The sequence below is a fragment of the Cavia porcellus genome, unplaced genomic scaffold (assembly GCF_034190915.1).
Source record: "Cavia porcellus strain 051 isolate PalLab524CR breed Dunkin Hartley unplaced genomic scaffold, mCavPor4.1 scaffold_7, whole genome shotgun sequence".
NCBI classification, from domain to species: Eukaryota; Metazoa; Chordata; class Mammalia; order Rodentia; family Caviidae; genus Cavia; species Cavia porcellus.
In genome coordinates, this window is record NW_026947490.1 from 81373842 (window position 1) to 81389489 (window position 15648).

General features: G+C 38.5%; 1 long non-coding RNA gene and 1 other non-coding gene across 2 annotated transcripts in view; one reads left to right on the forward strand and one right to left on the reverse strand.

The window, feature by feature from the left end:
- Positions 1-15648, forward strand: part of LOC106026929 (uncharacterized) — a 58732-nt gene that overhangs the window by 810 nt on the left and 42274 nt on the right. The window lies entirely within an intron of this gene.
- LOC134477113 (U1 spliceosomal RNA) lies at positions 3530-3692 on the reverse strand. The gene has a single exon (XR_010049007.1). It is a non-coding gene; the product is annotated as a U1 spliceosomal RNA (small nuclear RNA).

Sequence of the window (15648 nt, forward strand, 5' to 3'; positions counted from 1 at the left end):
CATACAGAATAGATTAAAGCTGATTTTTGATCATCTTTCTTTTGGAAGGGGCATCATATTGGTCATTTTGCTGCTGTTGGGGCAAATACCTGGCACTTGGAATTTAAAGGAGGAAAGGTTTATTTTGGCGCACAGTTGGAAGGTTTCAGTCCATGGTTGGCTGGCCCCAAGGCAGGGACACTGTGATAGGAAGATGTGGCAGAGGAAAGCTGCTGAACTCCTGGCATTCAGGAAGCAGAGAGTAGAGGCAAAGTCAAGAGAGGAAGGCACCAGAGACCAGTAGTACTCTCAAGGTCAGTACCCATGACCCATTTCCTGCAATCAGTCCCTCCTTCTGAGAGCCTGTTCAACTCTGACCTCATTAATGGGTTAATCCATCATGAGATTAGTGCCCTCACAATCCAGGCGTCTCTCCAGGAGTCCCTTAACCTAATCAAATTGCTAATCAAGATTCGCATTATAGTATATGAAGTTATACTCAAATATTCTTTTATTTCAATCTGCTTTTTAAAAGTTTATTTATTTTATTATTATTATTTTTTTAATTAAGGGAAACAATTTTAAAAAATTAGCAGGATATATTATAGTAACTTTTTTGATTTCCTATTAACTCGGTTTGAAGCCCTGTATTGCTCTCACCATCTTGTTTTGACTGATTTTACTCTATTCTGTTCTGTTTGATATTATCAATTTTGAGGGTATAGGCAACTACTTTGAAGGCAATAGGATTCACTATGATGCCCATTCTGGTTTGACCATTATCTTCTTTTGAAGTTCAGTAATGTCTCCAATGTTTAAGTTTTATTGGTTTTGTTCTGTACATTTTTGTTCAATTTTATTATACCTAATGATATAGGCAATTCTTTTTGAGGTAACAAGAGGCATTATGGTAGCCATTGTTGATTACCTTGTATTCTGTTTTTATATTATGTACTACGTCCATCCTTTGTTTTGACTGACTGCTTTGTTTTGTCACATTTGCTTTTATTCTCTTCCAAAAAAAAAAAAGAGTAATAAGAACTGTGGGAGTGGTGAAACCCAAAATGTGTAGATGTTATTGTGGGGAGGAGAGGAAGGGAAAGTGCTCTAAGGGACGCAGCTACAGGAGTGTTTAGGTGTGTAAGATGGCTGACCATATTGCTGGGTTTTTGTTGGATCGTTGAGCACAGCTGTTTGCAGTCTTACTGTTTGAATGTCCACTTTGTATGCTTAATTTTGTAATTTGATCAACTATTTCTGGGATGACAGTACGTGGTCTATTAACTAGTGATTTCTTACTGTTTTTTTTTTGAAATTCTGTATTACTTGTAGCCTTTTACTGTTTTTTTTTCTTTAATTAAAAAAAAGATTCGCATTTCTCACCTTGGAGACTTGACACCCAATTACGTTTTACCCAGTTACGTTTTAAGTAAGTTGATCTCTAAATGAGGACAATAACAAGTTCCTAATTCCACCTAGGATGACACTACTGTTCTGCATAACCCAAAACACCCTAATTTTCAGAATAGGAGGCAAAGTTTTTCTTTGGGTGTTACTTTTCTTCTGACATCCAATAACTTGTATCATATATAGATTTAATAATAGTTAGGTACCAATTTAGTCAATCAAAGTTCTGTTCCATGGAATAGTGACCGGCGCAGCTCCAACGAAACAGAAGACAGGAAGCGCTTTTGTGGACGACAGTTAACTGCTAGTTTATTTACGCGGGCTCTGGTTTATATATTTGGCTGTGACCAATCACAGGCTGCCACAAGGAAGCAGGGCGGGAATGGGATGTAGGCTCTGGCTACTATATCCAGCTGTGGCCAATCAGGAGTTGCCACAGAGTACAGAGTGAGCGCGGGGTGCGCACGGGTTGGCTAATTTAAAGAGGGACGTAGCGCATTGCGGAAGCTGGCGTGGTCCTTAGTCCCGGGTGGGGTATGGTATGTTGAGCGCCTGCGCCCAACAGAATAGGAATAAAACCCCCCTAAAGATATCTGCTTATTACATGTATGTGTATTTTTGTCTGTTTGTTTGTTTGCTTTGTCATACTAGAGATTGAACCCAGGCCCTTTCCAATGAACTACATCCCAGCCCTTCTCTGTACATTTTATTTTGAAACAGGGTCTTGCAAAGTTGACCAGACCGGGCTCAAACTTTCAATCCTGCTGTTTCAACCTCCCAGAGTACTAGGCCTCTGCCATCACCCCTGGCTAGCATCAATATATTCTTAACAAAATAAGGAAATGCACATGACAATTAAAAATTTCATTTCTGTAACTGGTCACATGGCCATCGTTGGTTTTTATAACTACTTTCTTCTACTGCCTGTCCTGTATTCCACTGGCTTTTAGCAAGCACCTCAGCAGGTCTTGGTCCTTTACTTGTGAGATGGAGTGATCCACATTGTCTTTCTGAAGGGTTTGGATCATTTACCTTGCTGCCTGGACTGGGTTATTTTAATTTCTCATTGCCTTTATTAACAAGTGTAGTAATACTAAGAGACAACCTAAGCAGTCCCCTGCACTCTGGACCTCTCTTCCTTGCCTCCATTGTGGAGGGCACGCCCAGAAGCCCTTGGGTCATTTATGCACCCCACAGGATCCCTGTGCTCAGGTTTTTCTTTCACCACTTTGTCCGGGAACAACTGGAAGACTCAGCCAATGTCAAGTAATATTATTATATTATTTAAATTTCCAAAAATAGTCAAAGGTATCATATATAGTGTCACTTAACCTCTAAGTGGCTAATGAGAAATAACTAAGGCACATATTTTCATACCTTTTTAAATAGGTATGGTGTGATGGTGCACACCTATTAATCATATAGCACTGCAGAGGCTGAACTCAGAGGACTGCTGCAAGTTCAAGGCCAGCCTGGGATACACAGTGAGTTCAAAGCAAACCTGAACTACATAGTGAGACCGTGTCTCGCAAAACAAAACAAACAGAAAAATCGGAATAGTTCTTGCCATATATTATTTGTGCTCTCTTTACTATTGAAAATAAAATTATCAGCACCTTCAAATGTAATTATATTAGAGAGTCAATTTCAGGAAGTCCAGAACTAATTGATAAATTTTATCTTTAAAATTCTGTTCTAGACCCATTCTTGGTGCCAAAATCTGTATATACCAGGGTTCTTGAAACAGGCAGAGTCAATAGGTGATATATTCCTTAGGGTGCCTCTTAATATTACTATACCATGTTATTCAGGTCAATGGGAAACTAAAACAACTGAGTCCAGGCAAATTACACACACACACACACACACACACACACACACACACACAGGATTTAGCTTTTATGGTTATGGAAGTTGAACAGTCATAATCTGCCATCTGTACCCTAGAGGACCAGAAAATCCAGAATGTAATTCAGTCCTAGAACAAAGAGCTGAGAACTGATGATCTGAGTGTGTAAGTCCCAGTGTAAGTGCAAAAGCCCAAGAACTAGTAGTTCTGAACAGCTCTCTGCACTAGGACTTCTCTTCACTGTTGGTGTTTTTATCCTTTCTCTGTTGTGTCGTTATTACTCTACTTTTTTTGCCAGGAGAAGTGCCAACGCAGTCCCCAGTACCACAAATTATACAGTCATGTTTCCCACATTTGGGGAAATCGCAGGGGTCAGCACATCCGGAGTGCAGTGGATCGGCCTCGCCCTGGGAAAACCACCTCCGTGCTCATGGTATCTCCCCTGCCTGCTAAGTATGTTGTTACTCTTCTTTGGTGGTTTATTTTTCCCTGTGGCTGAGTTTCCTATTGACTGTGCTTGTGGTGGTTGAGGGGGTGGTTGTCCTCGTCCTCCTCTTACATCTTGTCCTGTTCTTTGTGTTTCTCTTTCTCTTTCTTTGACTCTTTGTCGTTCTTTCTCAGTTTTTCATTTTTTGTTTGTTTTCTGTTCTTTTTGGTTTTCATTTTCCTCTTTTTCAGTTTTTTATTTTCTCCCTGTGTACTTTGTTCTTTTGCCTGTGAATTCCTTTCTGTCTTCTCATTAAATTTCTCTTGTTTTTTCTTTGTCTCTTTTCTGTCTTTTCACTTTTTGTCCTTTTTCACATTTTCCCCTTAATTCTTCCCTTTTGTTCTTTTTCTCTTGCTTTTTCCTCTTCTCACCCTTTCCTTCCTCACCCTTCCTCCCTGGTTTCCCCAATTCTCTTTCCTTTTGCTTTACACAACAGTTTTCCCTATTCTTGTGACGATGCTGCTGTTACTCTTGTTTTTCTTCCTTTTCTTGTCCTTGTTCACATTCTCCTTCTTGCCTTGTCCTCCTCTTCTTCTTTTCAGTGACTTCTCCTGCTAATCCTCTCCTTGTCTCCCCCTTCTTTTCTGTGGCTTACGGGCCATGGCCCTCCTTGCTTTATTTTCTCACTCTGCAAAACATTTCCCTTCTTCCCAATGATGCACAAACTGGGGAGACTGTCCCCCTACGTGGGCCCATGGGAAAATCACCTCTCCACACCCAGATTTCTCTCCGCTCCTGATGTTTTTATCCTTGCTGTGTTGTGTTTTTAAAATTTTTTTTGTTGTTTGTGTACCCCATGCTGAGTTTCATAGCACAGACCTTGGGGTGATTGAGGAGGTGGCTGTCCTCCTCCTCCTCCTCTTCCATCTTGTCATTTTCTTTGTGTTTTTCTTTTTCTTTCCCTTTCTCTTTGTCTTTCTTGCTCAGGGTTTCATTTTTTCTCTTTTCCTATGATTTTGCAATTTTCTTTTTCTTCTTTTTTGGTTTTTTCTTTTCTACCTTATGTGCTTAGTTCTTTGGCTCTGCTAATTCCGTTCTTTGTCTTCTCATCTCATGTTTCTTGCTTTTTCTTTCTCTTCACTTTTTCTCCTTTTTCACTTTTTTATGTTTTGCCTTATGTTCTCTCTTCTTGAAACTTTGCTTCTCTTGCCTTTTCCTTCCTGTTATCCTCCACTGTCTTTCCTTTTTGTTTCTACAGCAATGTTTGCTTGTGCTATGACAATGTTGCTGTTGTTGTTTCTTTTCCTCTCCATGTTCATGTTGATTTTGCATATGCTTGCTTCTGTTCTCTTCTTCTCTTGTTTTTCTCCTCATCCTCATCCTCATCCTCATCCTCATCCTCATCCTCAGTTCCCCTTTCTTTGCTGTTAGTCTTAGAGTCTGCGACCCTCCTTGCTCTACTGTCTGGCCCCCACAGCTTTTATATCTTGTTCTTCCCAGTGATGCACAGTTCTGTGAGACTTGTCGTTCTAAGTTTCTATATTGGTGGTATTATGTTGAAATGTTGTCATTTCTTTGCCTCAGCTTATTTTCCAGATGATTTTACGGGTGTCATTTTTCAACCACTTCATTTACTTGTCCCATTGATTGTGATTTTATGTTGTTTTTAGTTTTTGCATAGGTGTTTACTTTAATGTCTAAACAGAACCAGCGCTGACAGGAATTGAGTCTTGTTAATCACATAAGGTGTCTTTGTTCCACTCTTACATGTGAACTTCTGAGCCTACAACCTAGTCATTTGTGGTGTGTATCAGCAACCAGGACTGAAGCATCCTCTTCTATGGCAGTGATGTGACTTTATCTTGGCCAGGGTCCTGTCTTAGGTAGCTCAGCTTTCTCTTCAGATTGTTCAGTGATGTTAGGAGGGTTGCAGAGAGACTCTTGACTCATATATGGCACTGTATTTTTCAGGTGTCTGGTCATTTTCTTCCCAAAAGGAGACTTGTGGTCATGATTTATATCTAAAGGATACTTGAGGTGTCTCATGTGTGTGTAAGTTGTTAGAATTTGGGGGTATACATGCTTATCAGTGCGTTTACCCATTCCTGTCTCAGTAATTAGGTGTAATGTTAGCATCTTGAACCTGTATGAGACAAGTCACTCTAATGTATCTGGAAAAAAGTGTAGCCTTTTCACCTCTCTCACTGTTTCCTGGTAGCTTTTCTTCCATCATGATTTTCTGCCATCTTCCTGCTTTATTAGCAGGAATTCATATGTGAACTGAAACTGTGAGTCATCAAATCCTCTGTATTATGTTGTGGTATGAAGTATTTTGTAACAGGAATTGTGTAAGACACATATCAGTGCTAAATTTAATCCATATTTGAAATATAGAGTTTCACATCCTTAAGTTATATCCTCAGTTGTGGTCTTCATTGTGATGATGATAAACACCTGTACTTCTTACTACATTCTCACATTGTGAAAGTTCATTGTGTTGTATTAGTAATATCTAAGAATATGTGACAAACGATTTCACAATGCTGGCAATGAGTCTCAGTGGTTAAGTACTTAGCAAGTGTGCTAAATTTCATTATTAAATCCACAACATTTTAAGAAAGAAGATGAAAGAAAGTAACATATTGCTTAGAATTCCAAAATATTTGGAGGTGATATTACTGATTTGAGGGAGGAAGAAAATGAAGTAATTTCAAGTGATGGCTTTTCAAAAGGGATTGCATGTTGACCATTAACCGATGCTCTACTTGAAGTGCAACATCCACAAGTAAATGCCATTTTGGTACGAGTGTAGAGAGACAGGTGCACCTCTCACACATCCGTACAGCACTGGGTAGTTTGGAGGTATTTCAGTGTAACGAAATGCTTATTGAGGTAGCTCATTTCATAAAAAAAATACTGTTGTAAGATTTAGGCATCAAATGGCAGCTGTACCAGCATATCAATTGTTAGATATAAATGGGCTTTTGGGGCAGGGAGGAGTACAGAAGGGATAGAATGTGAGAAAGGTGGAGCAAATAGAGTGTGGGAAAGTCAGCTCTTAAGCTGGAAAAGATTCACAATTGAGGACAAAATATTTTAGTTTGAGGGTAACAAGTTGTGTTATGCTGGTTTGGTTGTATATGAGTCAAATATCAGAGACCTAAAGGAAAGAAAGATTTTTAGAAATGTTATATTAATAAGCCTTGTGTTACTAAATAATCTAAACACTCTAGAAGTAAAAGTAGGACTTACAAAATTGTGTATGGCCTTGTTGTAGGTTAAAAAATGAGGGGAATAACATTTTCTAAAGCAGGATCACTAGTTTGACTAGAATCCAAGATGTTTTCTCTGAAGTTCACGTAGTTTTTAAAATCATTATTATCAGTAATAGGAGTACATTTTGAGAGTAGGTCTCACTGTGTGGTACTATGTGAAGGTTTAATGTGTGATCTTGCTTCAGCCCATGGAGATGGTGTGATCACAGGTGTGGAACACCAAGCTCAGCTCTGGTGGGGAGTTTTAAAACCACTTCTACTTGCCAAGATCACAACACTTGGTTAAATTAATTATCACCTAATATTGATTTGTTTTTATGTCCAGAATATTTTAAAGACTAACATATATCCACCGTCATTTGGATTTACCAGTTGAGAGTTGAGAGTGTGTGGTACCTAGTCTGAAAGGAATCCTTGAATTCTTCTGGCTGTAGATACATCTATAAATTTTAGACTACTTGTGTGGAGCACAATTTTTTAAAAATAATGATATAGTCTCCTGATTCTGGAACTGAGATATTAAAACTGTCAGAATTTTTTAAAAAAATTTCTCTCGACTTCCGGGAGAACATGGTGGACAGATAGCAACAGCTGTGGAGGTTCTCTGAAAGAACCAGCTTGGAATCCAGGAATGGTGTGGAATAAGAAGTCGTGAGCAGGTGGAGATATGCCCTGCTGACCCAAGAATGAACTGGGCTGAGAGAAACCAACTTGGAGTGCAATCCTGGTGCTATAACAGGAACAGAAAAGCCTCAGTGTGGAAGCTGGAGCCCGCGGCATTGGAAGCCGCGATTTGGGTTTCCCGCCGCATAGCGGCTGGCTGCCTCTACAGCAGCTCGGCAAGGAGAGAGACGTGCGGAAGCTCTGAGAACGGGAATCGGGGAACGGAGTTGAAAACAGGACGGGCGGGGAGTTGTGCATTGACTTGCGGTGAGGTGAGTGAGAGAAACTGACACTCTTCCCACGGTTTGGGAGACTCCAACAGAGGACATTCTGGGACAGGGCAGACTTGCGGGAGCAGGGCGCTGTGGCGACTTCAGCCACGTATCCCCCTCTCAAGCGGGATTGGTGAGAAGAGCCTAGCCTACGTGACGCTGCTGGCTGAGACCCAGTGGGCTAGCACAACCCAGATCCCAGAGCCTGAGGGTGACCTGGAGGGGCAGGCCCCGCATAGGCTGCCTGATCTGCAACTTCCTGGTGTGCTGCGGTGGGTGGGAACACCTAGCCGCCGCAATTCAATCAGACTGTGGCTGACAGGAGAGGAAGCTGGGCCTCCTATATACACTTGCATATATAAGGAACAAAGAATATGGGAAGAGGGAGCAACAAGAAAGGCCCTTTAGCCCCCAATCCTGAGAAACAGGCAATAGCGGACACTGCACCAATAGACATAAAGCGCCATCTAGAGAGCCTCATAGATCAGTTCAGGAATGAAGTTATTAATGACCTGAAGCTAGGAATAAACAGAATAGTTAGAGAAATGCTAAGCACCACCCAAGAAAAAACAGATGGTGGAATGGAAGATCAGAAAAAGAGGGGAGAATTGTTTGATGGAGAAAATAGAGAAAGCATAGAATATGTGAAGCAGGTTCAAAGAGACTACCAGGAAACTAAAAACTCTATCGAAAACTGGCATAACAGCTTGAAAGAAACTAAGGACAGACTATCTGAACTGGAGGGCAGATTTGTAATATGGGAGAATGAAATGAAAAACTTCTTAAAAGTAACGAAGAAACAAACAGCAATAATACAAAGACTAGAAGATGATAAGAGGATCCATAACTGAAGAATTAAGAACATAAATTAAGAAGTAGAGACACAAACAAATGAACTACAAAAGCTACTCACAGAAATAATCCAGGAGAATTTTCCTAATTTAGCAAAAGGTAAAGATACTCAGTTGTATGAAGCCTACAGGACCCCAGCCACCTACAACCCAAACAGAGCAACACCCAGGCATATAATAATTAAAATTCCAGAAATTCAATACAAGAACAGAATATTAAAAGCTGTCAGAGACAAGAAACAGACCACTTACAAGGGAACACCCATCAGAATTCCAGCAGATTTCTCTGCACAAACCATCAAATCACAAAGAGCGTGGGGGGAAATAATTCAAGCTTTGAAAGATAATAATCTCCAGCCAAGATTGATATATCCTGCACAACTATCCCTGGAAATTGATGGAAAAACAAGGTGCTACCAGGATAAAGAGGAACTAGTGGAATATGCAACCACCAATTCAACTCTACAGACAATACTACAGGATATTCTAAAAAAGAAAAATACAAAGAATCCAGAAATAGTGGCAGAGAGGCCACAATGAATGGAGCAGAAAACAAAATGAAGAAGACAAACTTACAACTAATGACAGAAATGAGGCAGAGAAGATTGGATGATAGGAACAGCTATTTTGGAGAAAATGACATCTTAATAGGTAATACTGATTTAGCATCATCTTGTTTTGAAGTCTCATCAAGCTTTTGTTCTTCTGTCTCCATTGGTCTAAACAGGTTGTATCTTATTGGATTTTATTATGTATGATTGTATAATCAAAAACTTTTAAAGACAAGGAGATTATACAGAAACCATTGTTCATTTCCTGTTGGTTGATTCTAAATACCCTGTAATGCTGTCATTCTCTTAAATGGTTTTACATTGTTTTGATATATTTGAGGCTATAGTATACGAAGTTATACTCAAAGATTTCAAGGAAAGAGACAATATGGTAACTACTTTTATGTCAGGATTATCTTGTGGTGAAACACTATTCTGCTTAAATGGTTATGTTTTGATCTGCGCTGTTTTGCTGTTATGCCCTCTTCTATCTCAGTCTCCACTTCATTATTTAATTTTTTATTTTTATCCTTTTAATTAAGGGAAAAATAAATAAAAAATAGCAGGATATATTATAGTAACCCACTTTGACTTTCCATTATCTTGATTTAAAGCCCTGTATTACTCTCACCATCTTGTTTTTGACTGATGTCCCCCTATTCTGTTTTGCTTGATAGTACCAGGTTCAAAAGTTTAAGTAACAGCTGTGAAGATAGTGAGATTCATTATAACGCCTATTCTCGTTGACTATTATCTACTTTTGAAGACCTATAATGTCTCCAATGCTTTGGTTTTGTCGGTTTTGTTCTTTACTGTTTTGTTCAATTTTATTATAACTGATGATATAGGCAATTCTATTAGAGATAGCGGGAGGCATCATGGTAACCATTGTTGATCACCTTGTATTATGCTTTTACATTATCTATTATGTCCACCCTTTTGATTTGATTGGTTCTGTTCTGTTATGTCACATTTGGTTCTATTCCCTTCCAAAAAAGTAATAAGAACTGTGGGAGCAACAAAACCCAAAATGTGTAATTGTCATTGTACAAAAGAGAGGAAAAGAAAGTGCTTTAAACGATATAACTGCATGTATATATAAGTGTATAAGATAGATAATGATATCACTGAGTTTTGTTGGATCATTGAACAGAACTGTTTGCAGTCTCACTGTTGGAATGTCCACTTTACAAGCTTTAATTTTGTGACTTGAACAATTATTTCTAAGATGACAATATGTAATCCATTAACTAGTGATTTCTTACTGTTTATTTTTTTCTGTAAATCTGTATAACTTGTACCCTTTCTCTGCTTTTTTTTTCTCCTTAAATAAAATTTAAAAAAAATTCTCTCTTTTTATTAAAAGCCTCTTTAACATGATTACCTGCATTTATATTAATAGGGTAGCTCAGCATTTCATTCCTTGATACCTTCTGAATAGTGATTCATTTTGCAATACAGCATCATAGGCTTTACCCTGAAATGTGCTTTTCAAATAGTGTACTATGCCTGGGATCTCAGTTTGTCAGAATTGTGACTGCTCTGGGTCTAGAAAGTGTTGAATTTTAAGCCTACTAGTTCCTTTTGGAGAATTGTTTGATGCTTAGTAAACAAAACTCTGGAGTTCAAAAAAGCAACACATTTAAGTAGTTGTGAAAAGGAGTAGATGTGTATAACCTTTGTAAGGTTGATTGTTAAGTATTTCATTTTTGGGGATGCTATTGCGAATGGTAAATTTTTCCTAATTTCTCTCTGTGAGCTTGTTTCTTGTTTATAAGAATGCTATTGATTTCTGAGTGTTGAATTTGTATCCAGCTATGCTACTGAATTTGTTTATCAATTCTAGAAGTCTTTTGATGGAGTATTTCTGGTCTTCTATGTAGAGTATCATGAATAACAATAGTTTAACTTCTTTCTTTCCTATCTTTATTCCTTTTTTTTCACTCTCTTGCCTAACTTCTTAGGATAATCTTTCTAGAACTACATGGAATAAGAGTAGTGATAATGGACATCCTTATCTTGTTCCTGATTTTATATTGAAAGCTTTCAGTTTTTGTCTGTTTAGTATGATATTTCATGTTGGTTTATCATAGGTGGTTTTTATCAGATTGAGGTAATTGATGCCATCTTTTCTGATATTCTGTAGAATTTTTAACATAACATGGACTTTATCAAAAGTTTTTTTTGCATCTATTTAGATGATTATGTGATTTTTGTCTTTTGATCTTTTGATATGGTGTATTACATGTATTGAATTTCATATGATGAAGTATCCTTTCCTTCCTGAGATGAGTCCACTTGGTCATGGTCAATAATTTGCTTGATGATTTGTTTCATTCTGTTGGCTAGTATTTTATTGAGGATTTTTGAATCTGTATTCATTAGGGAGATTGGTCTGAAATTCAGTTTTTTTGGTGTTTGTGTGGTATCAAGGAAATGCTTGCCTCCAGGAATGAAGTAGGGAGACATTTCTTCTCTTTCAATTGTATTATAGAGATCTGTATATCAGTTTTTTAAGTCTAAAAGAGTTCTGTTTAATTGTCTTAAATAGTTGTGAATTACTTATGAGAACAAGATCATAACACCAAGCCCACTATTTTTGAACAATAAAAGACTTTGTTCTGTCCTCTTTTTGTTTTAATCGCTTTAAAATAAAATAAAAAATTAAAAAAGACTCAAATTATTGGCACACAGACAACAATACACATTATATTTATGAAAGAAATTATAACATCGTTTTGACCATTTTGTAATATGTGTGGAAGCATATTCTTAGTTTTGATGACAAATGTTTCAAAAATACATAAATTCAAAAAGAAGGCTGTTGGGAGCCAATGAAACTGGAAATTGAACACACATGCAGGGCTGCTGCATGACCAGGGCAAGATAAGATAATGGCTGGCTTCAACTCCAGCTAACTAAATAAAGACTGTAATGAAATCCAACATTGAGATCTTCTCATAAGAAAGTTCTCCTAAATTAACATAATTTGTTACTTAGAAAAGTCCTTGACCCACTCCCAAGGTCTCTTCAATTTCTTGCATTTAAACTCTAACCCTGTAAATAAATACGGGATGCCCAGAAATGTTCCCTGTCTTAGCCACCAGAGTCCCCAAACTCTGCAGAAGGTTTTGATCCTCCAGGAGCTCTAAAATCATTCCACTTATGTCATTTATTTAAGCCTTCACAATATGTTCATTTGGGAGTTTGGGGATCTAGGCCAGGTCCCCAATAGAAGAAAAATGTTTAGGCTCAAAAAAACAGTTTACAGATGGACTGTAAAGACAAGTAATACACATATAATCAGAGTGCATTCAGGAATAGTTGGCTAAATCGAATTATAATAACATTTTTACAATATTAAATTTGTAACTTTAAATAGACTAGTCAGAATTTTTTATAGATCAGTTAGCAGAAATTTCTTATAATAAAAATTTAGAAGGAACTTATACTTTTCACCCATAATTAATACCCTTTCTGTATTTTATCTTGTCTTAAGAATACTCACAATACTTCATGTCCTTCTTTCCTTCATATAGCTTCCTGCTCAGTAGTTTCTACATGCTCTGTCAGACTTTCTTTTCTTCTAACAAAGCTTGTGTTGCTTCTCCTTAAGATTTAACATAACGGGGGTTAATATTATCACTTAATCAGAACTTCTTCTCTTCTAACAACATTTGTGGAATCTCTCTGTAAGTTTACGATTTAACACAGTGAAGTGTCTAAATAAATTATAAGGAGTTAGGCCAGTGCCAGGGATTTAGCTCAGTGGCATAAGCGCTTACTGGCAAGCAGAGGGTCATGAGTTCAATCCCCAGTACAAAAAAAAAAAAGATTTAGGCCAATCAGAAAATAACAGCAATTTCAGGTAGAAGCATGTGCCTGATTTTAATTATTATAGATTTTATGGTCTGCATTCTCTTGATCACTGATAACACTTTTACAAGATTCAAATATGATTGAATGGCTTTCTATGTAATTTGGGCTGAAATTGAAATCTTATAGGATTTAAGTTTTACCTCTTGACAAGCTTTTAAGTGATTTTAAGATTTTTGTTGTGGTCCTAAGTGCCTGCTGATCTTGTCATTTTGGCTCTATCCAGGGCTACAATCTTCCCCTGTCTCTGTGCGTGCCTGAAACTGCAGTGCCCGTTCCAAAGGAAAATCTGATTCTAAATTTTTATTTAAATTCTTAAAAGCCAGTTGAAGCATGGAAATTTTGGAAGCCATTAATGAATTCGGTCCTATGTAATTAGAATTACTGGTGTGGGTACCACACCCACAGTTCTGCTACTGGTCATTTTTACTACTGCGTTTGATACCATAAAGAGCAATGTCCATTGACTCCCAAAAGGTGGATGCTGTAATACCCAGTGCAGATGAGGATGCAGCTAGGGGAAACCCTGCATGTAGAACAGTATGGTACCCGGGTATGGAGGCAGGCAGACCCATGGTCATCTACTGTTCTGGTGCTGGGTTGATCATGTCCCTGCCATTCTCTGCCTGGTAGTGAAGTGCACTCCAGACTGGAGCCATCTCCCCTGTCCTGGCCCACTTGCGGGCTCTGTGGTGTGTGGAGCTCTATGGGTTCCACCCCATACAGGATGAGGCCCACTGACATGGCACACTTCCCTCCCTGGGGGTGTCTTGGGGAGCAGGGCACAGTTTATTCCTGTTCTCACTTTAGGATTGTGGCAGACCCTTTAAGAGTCTGTAGGTATCTTGATAGATTTGCGCTTGTTCATTTTCCTAAGCCTTTCAGATCAAATTGGTCCCTTACCAAACACCTCTGGCAGTGGTGACTGACTGCTTTGTAAAGACTTCTGTGATGGGGGAATTAGGTCATTCCACTGAGGCTCTGTCTTATGGACTGAAGCCTCTGTTGTGTATGTTTTTGTTTTTTTCTGTTACTGAAGGAGGAACTGTTGCCTGTAAGCCCTATAATGGTTTTAAAACAGATTGAACTGAGTTCCAAGTAGAAAAGATATGGGGGGAGATTGTTTCTCCTCTGGCATGTGCCCGTTTTAGATTGTTTTTTCTAACTTATGCTGGCATATAAAACCCTATGTATGGCAACCTGTTTTTCTGCATTTTGTTCCTGGATAAGATAAATAAATGGCCTTTCATCTTGGGAAGACTCACGCTTTTTCCTTGTGGAAGGTTTTTCTCTCCCTGTTTCTCTAGATGTCTCTGGACAAATTTCATCCTGTGAAGTCTTTCTCTGTCTCAAACCCTTTCCACTCTGAGTGGCCGGACTCAATCAAACTTAAAAGTTCTTGTCCACAGATTCAGGTGTATGTCCAAGGATTTTATTGAAGAATTGTCCTAGGCCCCCAATCTTCTAAAATAAATCACAGTGAAGGCTTATATAAAAAGAGACAATGTAATAAGTTTTTGTGGGGAATCCAGGAAAGTCAGAACTCTCTGTGAGCCAACACCATATGTCTTCCAGATCACCATATTTATTTGGTTTCCAAACAAAGGAAGGGGATACTGAAGTAAGGCAAGAGCTGAGCAGGTCCTTGTGAAGTTAGATCAAAGATCTCCCCATGAAGTAAAATTTTCCAATTAAGAGAACTGCCTTATCCCCAAAATTGGCATTTACAGCATGAACTAAATGACTGCAGCTGCAGCTCAGCATTTTCTTTTCTGAATTGCCTGTACTTTTATTTTTGATTTTATACACTTTTGTTTTGGTTTGGCCATTTTTGCTCTGCAGAGCTGGTTTCTCCCATACCTTTCACTCTGTACTTTACAAATAAACTTGTTGACAATGTTATTGGCTTATCTCATCCAATTTTTGTTCATTGCAAGAAGGACATGGAACATAGAAACACATTATCACTGTAGATTTCAGGGTCTGCACAGTGTTTCCCATGTAGCTTGTACCTGCCAAATTATATCTAGTGTGTTGAATATTAGCAGTGTTCTCAGAATCATATTTTGACTCAAGACACATAGAGAGCCCTCTTTCTTTGATTATTTGGTTGGGCAGTTCATACAACTCTGGTGATTGTCTTCTGCTTCATTGCCCCTTTCTGAGCTGAGGGTAATATCAAAAACAAATCCATTACTCCATGAGTGGAGTCAAATGACCAGCTAACACATGTAAAGTCTATACTAGTGTCTCTCCCAGGATGTCATTTTACCTAGCCTGAGAAATGACTACATTTAATATGATTGCTGTGGGCCTTGCAGAGATGCAGCAGGCTCTTACTGGATTCCATGGTCTCTGTCTGTGTCCTGCTCCTTAAAGTGGCATTGCACATATATGGAGCCATTTCTAGAGTCAGTACCCTGTGGAGAAAAACCTTGATGTCATAGAACCTCATAACTCCAAGTTCAGGTCAGGATATAGTGGGACAGAAGGAGAGC